The sequence below is a fragment of the Drosophila willistoni genome (assembly GCF_018902025.1).
Source record: "Drosophila willistoni isolate 14030-0811.24 chromosome XL unlocalized genomic scaffold, UCI_dwil_1.1 Seg141, whole genome shotgun sequence".
Classification (NCBI taxonomy): Eukaryota; Metazoa; Arthropoda; class Insecta; order Diptera; family Drosophilidae; genus Drosophila; species Drosophila willistoni.
Window position 1 is genome coordinate 11,880,200 of NW_025814052.1, and position 22,151 is coordinate 11,902,350.

General features: G+C 37.4%; 1 protein-coding gene across 1 annotated transcript in view; it reads left to right on the plus strand.

The window, feature by feature from the left end:
• The first annotated feature begins 244 nt into the window (after positions 1 to 244).
• Positions 245 to 22,151, plus strand: part of LOC6641209 (protein folded gastrulation) — a 28,135-nt gene continuing 6,228 nt past the window's right edge. Inside the window, exons 1-2 of the mRNA XM_023175288.2 lie at positions 245 to 336; positions 10,495 to 10,773. The gene's annotated coding sequence lies outside the window, so the exon portion shown is untranslated. The remainder of the gene's footprint in view (positions 337 to 10,494; positions 10,774 to 22,151) is intronic.

The window sequence follows — 22,151 nt, forward strand, 5'->3', positions numbered from 1 at the left end:
ATCCAGTTTATATACGTTTTTGTATAGATGTGTGTGTATATGTGTGTCTTCTTCAACTTTTTTTTTGGTTTTGTGTGCGTGTGTGTGTCGTGTTAAACAATTATTTGTTGTTAACCCACAAACAACAACAACAACAACAACAAGAAAAACCATAAATTCATAACGAAAAGCAACAAAAACAGAGCAGAGGAAGAGAAAAAAAAAAAAACAAAACAAAACCACAACCAAAAATTATCAACAATAACAACAAAAACAACAACAACAACAGGAACAACTTTACGTCTTTCTCTCTTTCATCTCTTCTTTCATTCGCCTGGATTATAAAAAGCAGCAAAAGTAAGTTTTATTTATCATTTTCTTCTTCTCTTGCCATATATATATATATACATCTATAGATATATACCCTAAAACCCAATATAAGTATATTTATTTAGTCATCAAGTTATCCAAGTTTTTTAATCTCTATGAAACTTTATGAAATTAAATTCTATTTTTCTAGATTTTTCCATTTTTAGAGTTACTTTCTTCTTATAAATTGATTTCATTTTATCCTTGATTACTAACAAATAGAAGATGACTATATAGGTAAACCTAGGAAATATTATACATTTTAGATCTAGAAAAGTATCAAGTTATTCTGAAAAATTTTACAAATTAAACTTTTAATTTGCTATATTCTTCTTCTATAAAATGTAACATCAACTTCTTGAAAATAGATTTTTGCCTCTAAAAGTATATTCAGGGATCTCCTGACGATTTCCCAATCAAAAAACCAATTTAAAATAAGCTTAAAACAATATTGTTCAGGTTTCTAGGGTATATAGAGATCGACTTGAGTAAATATAATGCAAGCCACTGATTTTTTCTGTTGGTTTTATTTTTTTTTGGTTTCGTTTAAAACATGTTTTTAAATGCAAATTCAATTGAAATTAACTTAAAGTGGGCGAAATTTTTAGTGGTTTATTTTGAGAGGTGAAAAGGCGGATATATAATATAAAATATTAACAAAAATATATGCATACACACATACAAATGAAATGGTTGGCTCAAACTCAGCAAACACACACACACACACAGTGAGAGTGAGAGAGTCAGAGAGATCAAATGAGATAGACGACAGGAAAGTAATGAGGCTATGGAATACCCTAATTGACTGACTTACTGAAAACTTATTATCCTGGGAACTATTTTGGCACGTCATCTCATTTCACCATATTGTGATGAATTTGAAATAGTTCTAGAAATAATTGAACATCTGGCACCAAAACAAAAAATGTAGAAAACCCTTAATTGAATTCGCACACATGTTTTCGCATATAATCACAGCATGGAAGAGTTTTTTTTGTTTTCCTTTTTGGTGTTCTGGTCTATTGATCTCAAATGGACGACCTTCGCCGCGTGTTATCAGTTTTGAGACCAGCGGGCAAATGATGAGAATGATGAATGATTATAAATTAGCCATACACGTTAGATCATTTGGAATCAAATGTATAGTATGGCTCGTTTTCCGTTTCAGTGAGAAAATGAGAAGGTTTTTGGGCATTTGTAATTGCATTTAATTGACTTGTCGCATCTGCCTGCCTGCCTGCCTGGTTTTCTTTTGGGGTGATGGGGGGAGGAGGTGTCGGATGGTTCCAAATCTAAAGTTCAAATGCCAGGCCAATGCGACGCACCACATGGTCAGAGCGAAAAAGTCATTATCAACTTTAGAAAGTGTTACAAACGGCACGCAAATCAAATTAGAGGAGACGCAAAAACAAATACTAAACACACCACAAACACACACACACTCACACACACACACATACAGATACAGTTCACATTCACAGAGAACGTGAAATTAAATCAGCGCGACAAAAAAACACGCACACCAAAATCCATTTTCGTGGCCAGTCAAACGAAGACTGATAGCGTGTTGGGTGGTCCGAGACAGACGAGGGGATGGAATGGGCGGTATAGGGGGGATAGGGTCATGATAAATACTTAGTTAGTTGTGAAATTGATTCAAACTGAACTGAACTCAACTCAATCAAGGGCCACACACACACACACACACACACACATACACACACTCACAGACAGTAGTCGTCGAATCTATATCCAAATCGAAATCCAAATCCGTTTTTGCATCAACAAATCAACATTGAACAACAGCAAAAAAAAAAAAAACACCTAAAATTTTAGCACTATTTTCGCTACCACATATATAGTATGTGTGTATGTATGTGTGTGTGTATGTGTAGATACGTGCCCGTATAACCCAATAGATGTCTGATGTGACCTCACATTTCCGTTTCATTTAACGAATTTGTAATCGGAAGGTATGCCACTTATATGCACACATCATCATCTCGAATGCATTGCCATGGCATTTAATTTCCACCCAAAAATGTACTTACCGTTCAAAATAATGAAATAATCACACTAAATGCTGAAACGAAAGAATAGAACAAAGAGAAAATTATGTCATTAAATTGCAATGGAGCAATAAACAGTTTTTGTAATATATCAATGAGCCAATTTATCATTATTTCTAGTCAATGTAGTTTGAAATTTTGAATAATTTTCCAACTGATTCATACTATAATCAAGAATAACATTTATATTCCTTACTCGGTCATTTTCCTAACGACTTTGACAAAAACCATTTTCCATATCTTTGTTAATGTCTGATATTCATTCTTAGCATTCAGTTTGACTAAATTTTAAACTTTTTAAACTTTTAGACAGCTTCAGATGATTCTTAGGACTAAGATTATAAAATCATAGACAAAGCAGATTGCCAGTAAAGTTATTTTTTGAAACTAACCAAGTTCTGCATAAGCTATCTATCCTCTGATCTAAACCTTAAGATCTTGTCGTTGAAATGAATAAGATTTTGAATTTAAAGAATACTTTTGTATTGATCTGTAGACCTTTTTTGAAAATTTACTGAGCAATTGTACTTCTCTTTGTTTGGTTAACACTAATGAGCGGAAAATAAGTGAGTTGACTACATAACATATAATATTTTGATTGCTTTTGAATAGATATTTATGTGTATATGTAATCATCTGACATTTAATGTCTTGTTCTTGCATTAAACAAAAAAAAAAAAACTATAAATTTTGTTTAATAGTAAGTAAACAAAAAAAAAAAAACCTATAAATTTTGTTTAATTTCCATGCACTTGTTGATTGTTGTATAATATTTTGGCTAATAAAGTAAGAATAACCGTTAGATGCCTTATTTAAGCTCTAACATATACATATACTTCCCTCACCCCCCCCACCCCCCCCCCCCAATTCCACCCTCCAGATGGCTAACAACAACAACAAGTGCAACGTAGCGTTTCCTCACTTAGATCTGGCATATTTATTTAACCATGAAAGCCATAGGTAAATGGTAGGGGGCAAGCGGGAATAGTCATAGCGCTGAGTCATCAAAAGGTCTGAGAAAGAGAGAGAGAGAGAGAGAGAGAGAGTGGGGACTGGGATTGGGACGAACCAAATGGCACCGGGATCACTAGCTAGCTAGCTGGATAGCTAGCTTGAGGCAGTCAGTAACAATTCGCTTCATCCGCCCGCCTAAAGCCAACGATGCGTCAAAGTGTCGACGAACGTCCGACGAATAGCCCTTTAAGCAGGTGGACCGAAGGCGGGGACGGGGATGTTACGCTTTTGTGGTCAATGTTGTTGTTCTTGCTGCTCTGCCACCAGCAGCAAGCGGAAGCAGTAAACACAGTTGGGGCAGCAGCAACAACAGCAACAGCGGCAACAGTTTACAGTCAACGTCAGCGTCATCCAACGTCCAATCGTCCAAACGAAATGAGAATTGTACGTACAGGTGCACCGACCTAGCGACCAACCGACCCACCGAACGACCGCTTGGCTGCCTCATTTGATGTTCTTCCTCATGTTGTTGTTGTTGTTGTTGTGGCATATATGTACATACATATATATGTATGTATATATATATATATATATTTTTTATTGTTCTTGTTTGCCTCCGCTCGTAATTTACATTACACTCCATGGCCGACAGTCGTCGTTTGTCTTTCTTTATGTTGCCTGCCTGCCCGCCCGTCCGTCCGTCCCCTCTTACATGGTGGATTGGGGAGTCAATTCCTCCCCCTACCCCCACCACCGTCCCTCTCTTTCTTTTTTCTTCGTTGCCGTCTCCTTCTTCTGCATAGAGGGAGCCTCCTTCTTCCGCTGCTGCTGCTGCTACTTCTGATATAAGCCAAAGCTTCTCAGTCATCGTAGTAGTCGTTGTCGTCGTCACAGCTGAATGCGTCGCTGCTACTTCCGCTTACAATTCGCTTCGTTTTATTACACATTTTTATGCCCCAGTATATTTATAGGGTATTTACAGGGTATAACCGACATGACAAGGCAGGAAGGCGGGAAGGCAGGAAGGAAGCAACGCCTATTGTCACATTAGGTATAAGTTAAATCAATAGATTTCACACGACGCCCTGAAGTTGCGAGTTTTCATTTCCAATCCAAGAGCGGAAAGTTTCCATTTTCCATTTTGATGGGGGAGCGGGGGAGAGAAAAATATTGCAAAATTAAACGTTGTCCCAAACCGCAAATGTGACAAGCACTTAATTTTCGCCTGCTACATGTAAATTGCATGCCAAGTGGATGCCAAAGAACAACAACAATATCATTAACAACAAAACAGTTCCCAGGATCCAGTTAGTCAGTAAGGGGGGACCGCAGTCCAGGCGACATCAAGCTAAAGCCAACATTGAAACAACAAAAACAAATGAGCAGAAACTGCAATGAATAATCAGCCGCAAAAAGGACAAAGAGTGTAAAATGCTATATAATTAAGGCAATATTAATAATTCATAATTTTATTCGACTTCTCCTATAAGTAAGTTGAAACAAAAGTTGTCTATTATAGAAAAAGATATATGAAAACCATTATGAGATTTTTAAATCGTTTAGTTCGGCAACAAAGATTGTCAAGTAAGTAACAAAATACTTGAAAAGTTTTTAACTTTTTTGGAGAATTCATTTAATTGCATTCTCCCACTAAAGTTGACCAATTTGTTGGTGGGCATTTGGGGCTCCTACCCTCCTACCCTCCTTCCCTCAGTTTCCACTCTCATTCTTCTGGCCACCATTTCGTTTGCATCACACCTTTGGGGAATGCTTCTCTGTGTGTGTGTGTGTGGCAAGTGTGAAAGCATATGTTTCTAGCACGATATTCGCGTTCTGTCACCCAAAACAGAAGGGTTATCTAAGAGGGGGTGGTGTTGGTGGGGGCGTGGCGCGTAGTTGACATGTTGAGGGGCACCGTGAACAATTTTTGCAATGTGCATTGCAGTTTTTGGTGTAGTGCAAAAATTAAAACGTGTGTTTCTCCCAGGCTTTCATGTTGGCTTTGTTGTTTGTGTTTGTGTTCGTGTTTTGTGTTGTTGTTGTTGTTGTTGTTGCACTAGGAGGGAGCAGAAGCAGCAGCAACATTGTCGCTGGCGTCCGTTACAGCTGTTTGCGGTGGCCAGCAATGTTTCTGGTTGACAATTTTTCGTTTGGCTTTTTGGCATTTTTATCATATTTTTTGCCAACGTTATTTTGTTTTTGTTTTTTTTTTTTTTTCGCTTTTGTGAGTATGTTGCCGCAGTATTTAAAGCGTATGTTGTTAGGGTTCTTCTGTTTTTTCTCCCTCCCTCACGCTTCCTCTCTCTCTCTCTTTCTGTCTGTGCTGTGTTTTTGATGTTGTTTATTATGCAGTATGTTGCGTTTTTTTTTCTTCTCTTTTTGGGGTTTTTTATTTTATGATAGTCAACAACAATAAAGCCATGCCCAAAAAATTGCCAATGGCATCACATTTACAACGACAACAACACTTTTAACGGCAACAACAGCTCTAACATCAACATAACATAATCCAATGAGCTTATTACATGAAACAAGTATAGATATATCATAAAATATATGAAGGTAAACCAGAAAATATAACCAAAAGAAAAATCAACATAAATAGATTTCATTGAAGAAGTCTTAAAGGGGTTAAGAGTTAAAACTCAAATATGCATATAGAATTGAAGCATACAAATCAAATTATAATTCACAACTGGCAAACAAACAAATATGATGCCAAGTCGGAGGGCAAATAACAAAAAAAAAACTACAACAATGATACATGAAACACTTGCACCAACAACGATGACAGCAGCAGCAACATTATTCTCATTGTTAACAGAGGAGAGCAGCAGCAGCAGCAGCAGGAGGAGGAGGAGGAGGAGGAGTTGTAGGAGGTCGTGTTGAAAATCATGTGAGAAATGTATGTAAAATTGTTGCGACAGCGAAATGCAAGCAAGCAAGCAAGCAAATTGCCCCTCAACCATCCACCCACCCATCTAGCATCTCGGTAACAACACCCACGCCAATGCCAAGCAAATGAAGCGGGGCCAAAGTTTGCAGTCAACAGCAGCAACAGCAACAGCAGCAGCAACAGCAACAGACAGCAGCTGCAGCTGTTGCTGGGTTGCTTCTTGGTGGCATCTTCTGGAGCGGATTCCCATGAACTGAATGGCGCTCACAATAATACAAAGAGAGACTGAGATACTGGGGGGTACCAACTAGCTGACATGTTGCTGATGTTGCAGACAGCAACAGCAACAGCAACAACAGCAGTAGCAACAACGACAACAGTGGCAACTTGTTAACTTTTGTGTTATGTCAATGATTTTGTGGTCGAAGCAATTGAATTGATGATGATAATGACGACGACGACGACTACGACTGCTGACTAAACAGAGCAAACGACCGAAAGACCATGGGTGGTCGACCCCTCCTCCCCCCCGCTCCGTCATCAACCAGTCGTCACTTGTGTTGACGCCCACCTGTTTCGGCGGGTTGTGTGGGTAGGTGGGTAGGTGCCAGCCAGGCAGCCCATGAAAGCTATCACGACTGACAGGAGGGAGAACGTGAGATGTGGCTGAAGGATAAATCAAGAAATACACAAAAATTATTCAGCTAATGAGTGTTGCTTGTGGATCTCGACAAATAGCAACATGTTGCTGCGGGGTGGCAGCAACAATAACAACAACAACAGCAACAGCAACAACAGGCAGAGACAACCAACAAGCATTAACAATAACAATGATAAGCAAAGCCAATGGGTAGAGAGTTTAATGACTTTATGAATGAGGCACAAAAGAGAGTGAGAGAGAGAGTGAGAGGAGAGATGAATGATGAATGAGATGAACGATGAGAAGTTTGTCTAATCGAAATCGCGGACATTTATGCGAGCGAGAACATTGGAAAATCTGAGAAATGACAACTAGGAGCGGGGGGAGATACATATGATGAGATGTGGTAGGGACCACATTGACCTCCATTGAACTAATCGTGCAATAATTAGCCGAGAACACCGAGAGAAATCAAGTGAGATTCTTAAATTGTCAGGCCTCCTTCTAGTTATCTATCATCTTGATATTGCACGAAAAACAATATATAAATCATTCCACAAACATATATATATATATAATGCATATTGCCGATATTCATTCTATTTGTCATTGTTGATAATGACTTCAAGTCTTTAGTATGCCACCCTCGCCCACCGCACACCGCCCACCGCCCCTCTCTCCTTTCTCCTTGACACTGTAAGTGAACAAAGTTCTTAATGTTCTTTTTTTTTGTGTGTGTTTATGTTCTTTCTGTATTGAATACCCTGTGAAGAGAAGGGTATATTCATTACTATTTTTTTTTAAACCGAGCCAAAGAGAAGTAAAAGTGTATGAAATTTTCGGTATAAACATTGACTCAATGTTGACTACTTCTTGGTATTTTTCTTCTGGTTCTTTTTTTTTGGCTGTCCCTGACATCGGGACTGGCTTTTGATGGCGACGACATCTCCTTGTCATTGTCAGGCGCAATTAATGGAGCTTTAATCATGTCTTGGTCGACGTCTGAAGCGAAGAACGAACAACAGTCGTCGTCTGTCTTCATCATCATCATCGCCGTCGTCGTCATCATCATTGCAATTGAGATACACAGTTTATGAAGAAGTCTTCTCGGTCGGAGCAAGTCTAAAGAATTCAGTTAGTTCCAATAATAAAATGCCAATATCATAATTATCGTTATTCCCCTCTGTTGCTGTCATTAGTCATAAATTTTAACTGTCTTATAAATGGTAATCACCGTATATAATAAATACCTTGCTCTTATGTCCCACCAAAAAAACCAACTGGGGTAGGTGAAGTGGAAGGGGGAGGAGAATACACAACTAAAAATTTGCGTTTAATTTAAACACATTTTTGTTGTGCTTTTTTTTTGTTGTTTGTATTTTGTTGTATTTTTAACTTTTAATCTTTTAAATTTTTTTTGCATAAGCGCAAAATTATAAACAGCAATAAAAAGTAACTGAAAATGAAATTTATAAAACAAAAAAAAAAAACAAAAAAAAATTGTCCACTTACTAACGAAATTTGTATACCCTGATATCAGCCAAAGAATTTGGTTCTGAAACTATAGATATAGATAAAGTATAGAGTTATCGAAACATCTAACTATTTCATTGAGTTTTAAGTTGTTAATATAACAAATTTCAACATTTTAGTTGTTTAATTGAGTTTATTTTTTGTTTCTAATGATTGTGGAATATTTATTTTGTTATAATATTAATAATATTAATTGATTCTAAGCTCTGTTAAATCGCTCAAACTCATTGAAGGATGAAGGATTTAGGCTATTGTCTATGACTGACTATGATTGACTTCAATCTATAATTCATATAAAGAAACTTTCATTTGGGTCGATCAAATTATCAGCTTTATCTATTCTAAATTGCATATTGTCTAAGTGCAAATGCTTGGCTCATTTCATTCATATATACCCGTATCTAGGTTTAGGGTATATCCATATTAACAACAAGACAAACATCGTCGATTGCAACAGGCCAAGACAACGTTGACGCTGACGTCGACGTTGAAGCTGACAGTGGCGCTGACATCGGCGACAGCATTTGGCGCTAATTTGATTTTTGTTGCTTTTGCGGCGCCTCAGACAGTCTTGCAGTTGTTGCATTTGTTGTTGTTGTTGTTGTTGTTGCCGGACTGGAAATGGGGAGTTACATTTTGACATTTAAACGTGTTTTTGGCACTTCTGGCGGCATCTTCTTCTTCTTCTTCTTCTTGTTCGCCTTTTTCGTCGTTGTATAAAAATTTTTATTATCTTTCTCGATTTGCGTTTTGTTTTTATGGTTTTGTTATGTGTGTGAGAAAACAAAAAAAAAAAAAAAAACAGCAAAACAATTTGAAAAATTAAGCCATTAACATTCAAGTTTTCTCCTCATCAAATTGAAAGTCAAGAAATAGAAATTGACATTCGCTGAATTGTGTTGTTTTTTCACCCAGTGCTTAGAGGGGGAGAATAGATCGATAGATCGATAAAATGGTAAAGCCTATCGATAGAAATGAGTTCTGTTTAATTTGTTTTCCTTTTACTTTTTATATCTAAATCATCCATTGAATTTATATGTACATACATTTATAAAGAAAATGATTGATTCCCCTTCCGGCCCATCATCCAGCACGAAATGTTCTTAGCCAGATTGAAATAGACAGTCAGAGAATTGCAGAGAGGATGGAGTCACATTCAGTGGTTAAGGCTCAGCGAGGCGTAGAATTGAACTGTCAATTTTCCTCAAATCTCTCTCCAACTGAAAACGAGAATCGACTTCCTTCTATTTCGGTCGAAGAAAAACAATAAACAAGGATTTGGAGCACACTTTGATTGCAGAACACAGTGAACTCTTAATCGTCTGATGGAAATGTTTTCGTTGTTTTATATTGTACATTTTCTATGTAGTAAGTACATATGTAGTTGCTTATGCTTAAATTGAGTTATGCAATTGACTTTTGTTATTATTATTGTTCTTGCTATATTCTCTTATTAGTTCAAGGTCAGACTTGGGCTTTGCCTTTACATTTAGTTTAGTTTAGTTTTTGTTGAATGCGCCATTTGCTTGTTTTTTTTTTTTTTTGATATTTTTTTATTCTTGATTAGCAGGCAACTTCCTCTTGGTTACCATTTCTACATTTCCACCGAACACACAAAAAAACAACTACAAAATATATCTGGAATGAAAAAAAAAAAACTTTATCAGCATCCCCTACATTTGGCGGGGGTGTCAGCGGTGCTGGCGGTGCTGGTGATTCTGCTTTGTATGAATATAGTGGAAACATTTTGCGTTATTCAATTTAATTTACAGTTGTTAAATTTATGTAAACAGAATTTAATTGAATTAAGACAACGACTAACGGGATACCCTCTAAACAATAATGCTCTATTTTCAATTGCTTCCTTTGTTATGTCAACCTCTTGAAGTATAGATAAACGAAAAGGATATATGAAAACCTATAGGAACAATACCAATCAAAGATGAAATTCTTTGCCTATATTTATTTCTTTTAGTCCTATATAAATTTAGAATATAGAATATATTTGTAACTGTTTTGATTTTAATTTTCATTCTCTAAAATTTCAATTGCAGCAATTCCGCAGAGACTGAAAGAAGGATATAGAGATATCGGGAAAGAGTGAGTGAGAAAAGGAAGTGAAGCGCAACGCATCCTGTGCCACAGTCATTGACACGAACACGGACACGAACTGAAAAACGAAAAACGAAACTAAAAACACTTTTTCGCAGAGGAAGTTTCAACCGTTTCGGGTTTTTCCTCTTTTTTTTCGGTTGGTTCCTATTTTTGTGGCCCACAACAATTTTTTGTGGTGCTTTTTTATGTTGATGCCTTGGCCTTAAAAAAAAACAAGGGTGAGTACCATAAATTGTTGTGACAATTTTTTTTATTGGAAACAATTGATTTAAAATGGGGGAACATAAATTACATACACACACACGTACATTTATATTTGATTTCTTTTTGGGACTTCACAACACTGATTAGTGCTGGCGAATGCAAGTAAAGCTTGTGACTTTTCCAACTCTGTGAGAAATTTATATACTTTCTATTTAGGTAGTGTATTTAATGTTCGTTGTAAACCTTTGACCCCGCTTCGGTTCTCATTTTGATGATTCTTTTTAGATTTAACAAGGACTCACTTTTTCTCTCTTTCTCTCTCTTTCTCTGCTAAAAATGCATTTTCAACGAAAGAGTTTTCTTTGGGTTTTTCGGTCGTGTTTTGTTTTTTCGCTTTCTTTGTTTTATTTCTTAATCAGCGACAGCGACAGCAAAAGTAATTGCCATAAATTACGTGAAAAGTTGCCAATTGTATTGAAAAGTTACAAAATTCAAAAATTAATGAACTCATTCGCCGTTGCCACTGTTGCTCCTGTTGTTCTTGTTGCTGCCGCTGCTGCCTTTTTGGTTCAATAACATTTCAATTGCGTTGACATAATTTTAATTAAAAAATAAAAAAAAAAAAACCAAACAACAACATAAAATCGACACACAATGAATTTTAAAATGTCGATAAGTCGACTTCAAGCTGAGTTAACGAAAAGTGAGAGGGGCTGCAAGGGGGTGGGGGGAAACATTAATGAATGGGGGGGATTCAAAATATACATACAATATAAATGAGACTACAAAATTGCTGGCTAACGGGGTTAACCAACCAACCAACCAATCGACGAATCGACCAACCAGGGGGTCACAATTTGCATTTAATTGCATTTACCAGGGCTGCATGCCTAATACCCCAACTCCAGCCCTGATATGGTCGACGATCCCTAATTTACCATGCTAAACACGCGACAACAGCAACAAGAACAAATTGTGCGTGATCAAAGACAGAGACAGAGACAGAGACAGAGAGAGAGAGACAGAGATGGGGAATGGAATTGGGGATTCCAAAAGACTCTGCTGTGACCCGGAAGTGATAGCAAAATGCAGATAACTCATTGCACTTTATGCACTCCCTCTCTCACTCTCGCTGTCATTTGCTGTCTCTGTCATTTAGATGATTCTGCCTCTGTGCCTGCCCCTGAATGAAAGATTGTGCAACATTTGCACGAAATCAGCAAATTATTCATTTTCGTGTACATGACAAAATTGTTTATCACCAAAATAGTCGAAATACATAAGAAAACATAATCAGTACATGCGTTCGACAGGCCTCATTAAGATGATGATAATGATGACGACAACTTTGATTTATTTAGCATTAAGTACGAATGTACTAACAGTATTCATTCGCAAAACAACAAGCTTCCCTCAAGGCTAAAAACACAAACAGAAGAAATTTCTAATCTGTAATTTCACTTTCTCAATTTCATTATCCTCGATGGAACTTTTTTTTCATTCATCTGAGGGGAGCCCACATCGTGGTTGGACCTTTTGGACAACTGTATTATAGTTTGAGTAGTATTCTGATAAGGAAAACCATGTTTCACCTTAAGTTAAGGGATTCTAGAACTAGAATCTACAGTATCAATTTAACCAGTTTTTATGACATTAAATGGAATCTTCGTTGAACTTTGAATATTTAAAATCCATATACGATATCTACAAACTTGAAACTTGTGCATAATCGAAGAAATTGAAGATTGAGAATTATGCCAAATCTCACACGTTTTTGATTTCATTATTTTGATTAATTTATCCGAAAATGTTTTTTACATCGTACATAATATATGAGATATGAGATATTTTGTTCTCTTACTGTTACTCATTTCCATTCCGAGTTCGATTTTCATTCTCGATAGCAAGTCGGGTCAAGCTCACTTAATGCCATAACAATAACAATTATTTATCAATTAAGTTACATTTAATTCAATTCAATGCAAACGCCTGCCCGGACGATGGTTTTTTTCCCCCTCTCTCTCTCTCTCTCTCTCTCCCATTTGCTGATTTTTGTCAACGTTGGCCACTAAATAAAAATTTATGCGAAAAGTTCAATTGCGTTCAAAATGTCAATAATTTGCTGTTGTTGTTGTTGCTGTTGTTGGGTTGTACTTCTGAAATTGTCTCATGAATTTTGCATACCAGGGCAATTTATTTATTTATTGATTTACTTTTAGGCCCCAAAACTGTGGAGAGCGAGAGAGACAGAGAGGGCGACCAACAGTCAGATAGATAGATAGATGGATAGATAGATGGTTGGTTGGATGGATAGACACTTTGCCCACCACCACCATCATCATCATCATCAGAATCATGATCATTCTCTCATCTCTGGCCTAGTTCATTCACATATTCACACCCAACAATTATACGCAGATTGTTTTCACATTTCCATTTCCATTTCCATTTTGGCTTTCAGAATGGGCAAACGTGTCAAAGGTGTTTGCAATTTTGCAGTCAATTGGCATTAATTGAGTGTGAACACAAAAATATTTTGTAAATTGTTGTTGCTGCTGCTGTTGCCGCCTCTTGGGTAGCTTTGCCACAAATGCGCCGCGCAATATGCAAATTGATTTGGCCGAACAATTCATTTCACAAAATGTTGCATAAGCCGCAAAACGCCAAACGGCCAAATTGCAGCTGCAAAAATAAAACAAAATAACCCACTTAGAGTACGGGTGACACTCGCAGGGTGGTCACACACACACACACACACACACACACACACACACGCAAAGAGTAATCTTCATTTCCATCTCCATCTATGGCCTATTTCCTCCTTTTTCTCAACTCTTTTCTCGACTCATAGAATTCGTTTACGCACATTGGGAACATCATTTCACACCTCTTCAAACAGAACTGTGGGAGGGAGGGAGGGGAAACCAATTAGTGGAATTATTAATCGATGCAAAAACCGGCTGAACACGATTTTAATGTTATACTATAAATTTCAAATTGTAAATGTTAAATATTTGTTATTATTTGTTGTGTTTTGTGTGTGTATTTATTTTTTGTGTGTGTTGTTTTTTGTGTGGCCCTTTTATTTGGTTTTGCGTTTTTTGGCAACATATGGAAAGACATGTTGGCGGTTTTTCCTGTTGGCTGACTGCAAAAAACGCGGGCGGGGCGGGTTTGAGCCGGGAATGGAACGGAACTGACGGCATTGGTAACCTTGTGGGTTCACCCCGCATAAATATTCCTAGGTTTTCCACAACATTTCTCTTCTATGTTGGCTAGCAAACAGAAAAACAAAAAAAAAAAAAAAACTGGCTAATTAAAACAACCTTCAATTGTAAAGATTTGCTTAGGCATTGGGTCGACTTTTAAAATATCCATTAGCCATTCAGTGCCGCCACCTATTGGTCAATAATTCTTGGCATTCCAATTAGATTTCATCGATTTTCTATACAATTTAAATGATATAATGATAATATAGAGTACGAATTGTTGAGTAATTCATAGGAATTCATAGAAGAAAGGAAGAAATAAAGACTGGATATATTAAAATCAAATATATATAAACTTTTCATATAAAACCGTTTAAAGGGTATTTCAAAAAGGGAATAACGATTGATATGAAAGCAATAAATAAAATAAAATTCAATTCCCAATATTATGGAAATATTTTGAAATAGTTTAACATTTCGCATTCGGTTTGTTCAATTCAATAGTTAGTCAGTCCGACAGTCAGTCAGTCGGTCAGTCAGTCAGTCAGTCAGTCGGTCAGTTATGTTTTATGTAATTTTCGTGAGAGGCCAATCAAAAACAAGTCAAATAAAATACAATTCACAGCCACAGTACAACAAAAAGAGAAAACAATTGTTGACTTTTATTTGCACGCGTTTTTTTCTTCTTTTTTTTTTTGTTGACGTTTTCTGGCGCAACAACAACAACGAAAAATTCAAGGCCAAAACCTTTATTTGTGCCATATACCATTCGTAGTACATGCACTACTACACCCCTGCCCCCTTTCCAGACCAACCCAATCCCCCCCTCTTGGCAGTGCCTTAAATTTTTGTTTAGGTTTTGCGTTTTGTTTGTTAAACATAGAAAAATTGCCAAATTAACCGATTTGTTGCTTTGCTTGGATGGGTGGTAGGCGGGTGCGGTGTGCGGGGGGGCTGTCGTGGGTGGGTGGGTTATACCCCGGACATGTGTCTTGAATATTGAAAAAGAAAAAAGATTTCAAGATTTTTGCCTTTTTGGATTTTAAATACATATTTCCATTTACGCAAATTGCGTTGTTTTTGCTTCCGCTTTGGCGCGTTAAACAATCAAAATAAATATTAAATTTTTCTGTTTTCATGCACATAATTATGTAAACAATTTCAATCAATTTCAGATTCATATATGCATATCGTTGGGCTTAAAAGTGTCGTTAGTTATGATTCTTAATATGCAAAGTATTCAATTGATTCATTATTTCGTTAAAGTTTTCTGATTTATTTGAATTATTTTTAATGGCATTTCCCATCATTTTCATTCTCCATTATCGGCCAATGCCAAGATCCACTTTCTCAGTGAGCCACCGAAACCCCACCAAAATAAATGTTGTTCCATGGTGGTGGTCTTTGTTTTTTTTTTTTTTGTTCCCCCTCTCCGCCCCCTCTCCAGTGGACCTTATCGATACTTATCTTTGCATTGTCGCTTTGAATGCTCGGTTTGTTCCATGTTCCATGCAATTAGATGTCGCCGTCATCATCATCATCATCATCTTTGTTGTTGTTGTTGTTGTTCATGTGAGGTAGTCACCAATATGCGCCATCATTACACATACGACTATCTCTCGGTTTGCTGAGTATCTAAAAAGTTTGTTTCACATGCACTTGTTGCAGTTGTTGTTGCTTCTGTATTCTGGTTTATTTTGCTTCATTTTTTTGTTTTCTTTCCCTCTCCCTCTATTCTTTTTTGTGTGTTTGTCTGTCTGTTTGTGTTTGTCTCTATATGTATCTTTTGAATTTGGCCAGACAATGGGCCAGAGTTGCGGCTGGTTCTCTAATGTGAGGCTTTTTGATAAACCACAGACAACCAACACGGACGACAACGACAACGACGACGATGATGATGACCGTCCGTCGCCAGCAACGTCAGTCAGCAAGCAAACAGTCCCCCAAACCCAAACCCAATTCCATGCATTGATTGCTGTGTGTGTGTGCTCTATCTATCTACCGACAATCGAAGTTCGCCACTGATCTTGTAATTGTAGCTCATCATCATATGGCATCGTTCGTCATTCATCCGTTGTCGGGCGACGGCGGCGATGTCGACATTGACAGCGTTAATTGAATTGCAAACAGCGAATAGCAAAAGGCGAAAGCTTTTTGCTTTAGCTAAAGCCATAGCCATAGCTCCAGTCACAGTCACAGTCACAGTGTATTGGAGCGATCATTATTCGCCAGTAAGCGGCACTACTTCAAGACTCTCGTGTCACTTTCGTCACTTTGGGTGCTTGAAGAATTGAAAAAGTACCAAGATGTACGAGAAGTGAAGTGGAGTAGAGTGGAATAGAGTGAAGCAGAGACGGTCTTAGTCTCACAATCAGTCTTGGTGTCGGTGTCGATGTCGCTGTTGGGTATCGGTGTCGATGTCAAAGTCGATATCGGTGCCATTCATTGACCTAGGTTGTGTGGGCAGCGGTTTTAGCCAGTGAAAACTATCATTTAGCTAACATTAATGAGCTTCTCGTTTTGGCTGATCGGATTGTGAGTTTACTGGGGGTTGTTGTGTAGGTCAGTTAAGAGATTAATTTGGCTTATCATTCGCTTATCGTGTTGGCTTACCTTGCAGCCGCAGTTGCAATGCGCGTTGCAAGACGCACAATTAACCATTAACACATTGTTATCAGCAATGCCGGCAGCAATTAGCCTTGGCTATCAAGTGCGCACATTCATGGTTAACACACAGTTTGTTCTGGCTCTTTAGAGGTGATGGCAGCAAAAGAAGCAAGACAAAAGATGCAGATACATTTCTCACTTACGTAACAGATAACAACAAACAACACAGAGACAGCGAGAGACAAGAGTAAATATGTGGCAAGGACGCAAGAGGAGCTCCTATCTCTCTCTCTCTCTTTCTCTCTCTCTTTCTTTCTCTCTGGCTCTCTTTCTTTCGATCTCGCTCTGCGTAACTGTAACATTTGTATCTACGATATAGCGGAGTTTGTATCGGTGAGTGGTTCAAGGCTGACAGTCAGGCAGGTAAAGGTAGAGGTAGGCCAAGTGCACTACCTGATCACGCGTCTCTCTGGCACGATGCCTTTGTGTCTGAGTGTGTGTGCGTGTGTGCGTGTGTGTGTCCTGAAGAGGACAAGAAACAAGTGGCGAAAAAGATTTACCACCAACGGTGTGTAGATTCTTGTCAAGTACTTTTCCTGGAGAAGTTGTTGGTCGTCGACCAACGACAACAACATTGCCGTTGCGTAAGTTTATCTATATACTGCTGCTGCTGCTCTCTTCCCTGTATCTTTTTTTTTTTTCTTTCTTCGTTGTTTTGTATCTTTTTATCTGCATCTGTTGTTGCTGTCCCTGTTGTACTCAACGTGTTCTTGTGTTCTGCCTCTCGGCAATGTTTTTTTTGTGTTTTGGGTTTTGGTTTTGGTTTTCTTTTCTTTTGCGCTTCTTCGATATGAGCATTTTTCGTGTATTTTCCACAAGATTCAGTCTGTATTCAGATCTTCAGCGATTCACAAGTCTTTCGAAAATACCGTCAGCAGCAGCAACAGCAGCAACCATTGGCAACATTGGCGCGCGCGCAAAATCCAATACAAAACAATTGAGTGTGAACGAGCAAGCAAATATATATATGTATATATTTCCGTGTGTGTGGTTGGTGCTCTTTGGTTCTTTTTTTGTTTGTTGTTGTGTTTTTTGTTTAGTGTTTTATCATCATCATCTTCAGCAACAACATCAACAAGACTTCATATAATAATTGTAAGCAAAACGCTACAAGTGTTTGGTAAATATAACCAACTTTGCTATACACAATGATCATTCTGTATGTGTGTAGGTGTGTGTGTGTGTGTGTGTGTGTGATGGAAAGGTGTTTTCTTTAATTTTCCCCTTTTTCTTGTACTAAAGTTTTCCAACTAAATTATACAAGAGACATTTGCAAGAACAGCAAAAGAACTCGGCCAAGAGGCATATGAAAATATATCTAAGATTCGGAAAATTGGAAAGAACCAAGAAAAAAAAAAAAAGTCTTCAAATCCTATTTCCACGACACGCTACACTCACACAAACATATATCAGACTTAACCACTGACACAACAAATTAGCCCCACACAAAACCTAATCGCTACTTATGCTAATAGCTGACTGAATCTACATATATATACATATATACTTACATAGATATATATGCATATTTTAGGGAATGAAATCTAGAAGGAAGAGGAAGAGGAGGAGGAGGAGGAGGAGTGACAGAGGGAGTAGTCAAAGCAAAGGGAAAATCTCGGAAAATGACTCACTCAGTCTTTTGTGAAATTTGAAATATGTTAAATGGTTAAGGGAATCAAATTAGAACAGAAATTCATGAAACAGCACAAACAGGGGAAATATTATTTTTTTTCTCAAAAACAAATTCTTATAAGATGAATGCCCTGAAAGCAATGCAAACTGAAGTGATCAGCAAATGGAGAACTTCTTTTCATATTCCCCTTTTTAGAGACTAAGAGACTACATATACATAGTTGGTCAATTTAGTCTTAACCATCTTTGAAGCTAATACATTTTTTAGAAAAGAGTAAAAATTCCCAGGCTAAATCTAAAATAATGCAAATTAGTTTCATAAACCCTTTCAGGACTATAACATTTTATAAACATTTTGTGTGGTTCCATTTTAATTCGGTCCTGAGAGGTTTAAGGTTTAAAAAGAAAAGAATCAAAATGTCATAATTGAACGTGAGTTGATATCATTTCGTCTTAATCCAACAAATTATCGAACTTAATGATTTAGAATCAGAATTTGTAATAATAATATTTGAAATTCACAACAAAAATCATTTTTTTCTGAAGCAAAATTTGTGCAAAAATATGACATATATGTTTATACATATTTCATCAAGTATTTGCCAAGTTGTGAAATTTTTAATTGTTGTTATTGGAAGTCTTTTCTTTCCCCTTTCCCTCGCTCCCTTTTACAACAATGTTTTGCTCAAATTTCATGGCTTGGTTTGGTTTCTTTGGTTTGTTGATTAATGTAAACCGATTCGAATGGCGTTTTTATGAATTCGGCACGCGTCGGCGTAAGCGAGAGTCCAATTCTGCCGCACCCACTCATTCATTCAATCAAACCATCCAACCACCCACCCACTCACCACTGATCCACTCGCCAAACACCACTGGCGGGTGTCATAAACAATATTCAACTGTCGATGGCCCCAAAAACAAAAAATCAAACAACAAAGTAAACCAGGGGAATAAAAAGAAGCAAAACATTTGGAACTGCATTTTGCAGATCGTTTGCTTTCGCCTTTTTGGTTGATTCTTGTTTGTTTCATTCTTTCTTTCTTTGTGATTGTTGTTGATGTTGTTGTTGGCCGTTTTCATTTTCGCTTTCGCAGCAATCTGTCCAGCGGTCTCCGGTCTCCGGTCTCCGGTCCCCGGTCGACGGACGGTCTGTCCATCTGTCTGCGGTTTGGCAACTGTGAATGGATTATTCCCCATTTGGTTGAGATCGAAACCCAGCAGGTGCTGGCCCGCCTAAATTGGTAATAATTGGAAAACTAATTGCGTTTCTCACGCCGTGTCTGGCCCTGTGCTGCTCATTTCTGGGCACTGCCCTGCCTTGTCCTTCTCTCTCTGTCTCCCTATCGCGTCTTGTTTTTGTTTAGAAATCAATTTTCCCCCCCAAAAACGAAACAAAAAAAAAAAAACACAAAAACCCCATAAATATTCGAAATATATGTATATTTCATAGTCAAGTGCTTCATTGCACTCACCAACGGCGGGCACGTAGACCATACCAGACCAGATCAGATCAGACCAGACCAGACCAATGAGCTCAAATATTCAATTTACATCATTTGATTTAAATGCACTGCAATTTGCACTTATCAGAAGGGGGCAGAGATTGAATTTGATGGGATAAGATCGGAGAATGGTATGGTATGGGGATCGGATCGGATCGGTTCAGACCATTTCGTTTCAAACAAACAACATTGATTGTGTGTCTCTTGCGAAATTGCCCAGAGCTGGACCGGACCGATGATGTCAGTAAACTTCAGACAGATAGATAGATGCTCATTTAATTTGTCTATATAGTATATAGAAATAGGTATACATATATAAATGCATTTTCATCTTCTATATATGCATGTACATATATATTTTTGTGTATATGTATATAATTCAATTATGTGCAAATTATTTCCCATACAGAGTAAGAAAATACTGAATCTCGTTCTCAATCAATCCATCGAGAATATTTCAACGAAAAAGAATTTCCAAACAATTTGTTTACTCAATTTAAAAGTGCTGTCTCCTAACCATATTTGCTTAGGAGAATTCAAAGGGCAAATGAAACCCATCAATTTGATTGTTTTGCCTTACAAATATTGAATGATTGAAAGTAAAGTCAACAATTGATTAGAAAAATATCTTTTGATTTTAGTTTACCTTGCGGCATGGCAAAGTCATTGAAATGATCCTTGTGATGATTAGTAGATAATTGAATCCTGTTGCCTTGAAATCTCTAATTCTTCAACTCGAGTTGGTCATCTTGTTTTGGCTTAAAGACTATCACAAGGATCAGAACTTAGAACTCAGTATAAATTGAGTCTTTAAAGGTAATAGATTAAGCTGCTACTATTTAAATCGAAATTGATCCTTAGTAAGTCAGGGTGTTGATATTATTTAATGATAAATATAATCATTTAGTTATTTGTTTAGTTTGACTTGATGATTTTTCTTACAGTGTACAATTGAATTGATTAGATGATGATGTTAAATGAATTGATGATCTCAGAATTCTTAAATAATGATAAACATATATTCATACTAATTAAATGCAGTTGGCATTTAAATTTTTGTATTTTATTTTATTTTTTTATTTTCACTTAAAATGCCGCGAACATAAAAGTCCCCCCCAAAAAAAAAAAAAAACTGAGACCAAGTTGTAGACTGAAACGAAGATTGAGTCTCAGTTGATCCGTCATGTGCGGTGTATATATATTTACAGTTACCATTAAGTATAACGGTTTTCAAGTGCGACTACTTTGCCCATTGCCCATTGCCTTTGCCTTAGTTATGTGCGATACACACGTCCGTTTGTTTGGTCCGGTCAGACGGTTCGAATGGCTGACTGGCGACTTGGTTGATTGGTTGGGCTTAGGCCACCTTTTGGCAGCTTAGCCAAGTTTATGCCACCAGCACGTTGAGTGATTGTTTTCTTTTGGCTAAGGTAAAGCAGTTAAACAACTAAATGACAGTCGACAGCAAAACGACAAAACGACAAAACAGAAACAGAAACACAAAATTTAACCGCACTCAAGCAACAAAAAGCGGTGTAAATTGCGCTCCAGTTGCCTGCTGAACTACTCCAAAGCACTTCGAACTACTTGATAGTGTTTCTTGCTGTTGCCGTTGCCGTTGCCAAGACCAAGTTGTTAATGCCGTTTTGCATGTTGTCGTTGTTTGGCTACTTGTTGCGCCTTAACTGCCACTTCTTCTGTGCCTTCTTTCGGCCTCCCTTTTTGTCTTTTCTCTCCTCTCCATGTCTTTCTCTTTGGGTATTTTATTTCAGTTTAAAGTTTTTTTTGTTTTTTTTTTTTTTTGCATTTTCAATTTTAAAAGCCTCCTCAACAATATGAGGGAGAAGCAACAACAAAAAAAATGAAGAAACTGGTTGACAGCAGTTGGTTAGTCAGTTGGTCAGTTAGTCGGTCAGTTGGTAGTAACTATCTTTAGCCACAATAATCCACGTGCGTAGGCAAACGGGCTGCGAGAGAGAGAGAGAGAGAGAGAGATAGAGAGAGAAAAGCAAAACCAAAACAAGCTTCATATACATTTGTATCTTGTTCGGTTTATAGCTCTTGAAATTGTATAATTCTTTTGGCCAGACATTGACATAGTCTGGTCTAGTCTAGTCTGGTCTGGTCTGCTATCTCTCTCTCTCTCTTACTCCATCTCCCTCACTGATCACTAAAGTCCATTCCAGTCCACTTTAGTCTCTGTGGTTGTGGTTTTTTTTTTTTTCTGTTGTTGCCGTTGTCGCTGAATGCATAATAACCCATTCTAATGGACAAAAAAACACACACACACACACACACACAGATACACACTCACTCACAAACGGATAATGATACAAAACGAAGAGTTACAAAGTCACTTGTCTACTAATTGGACTACTTTGG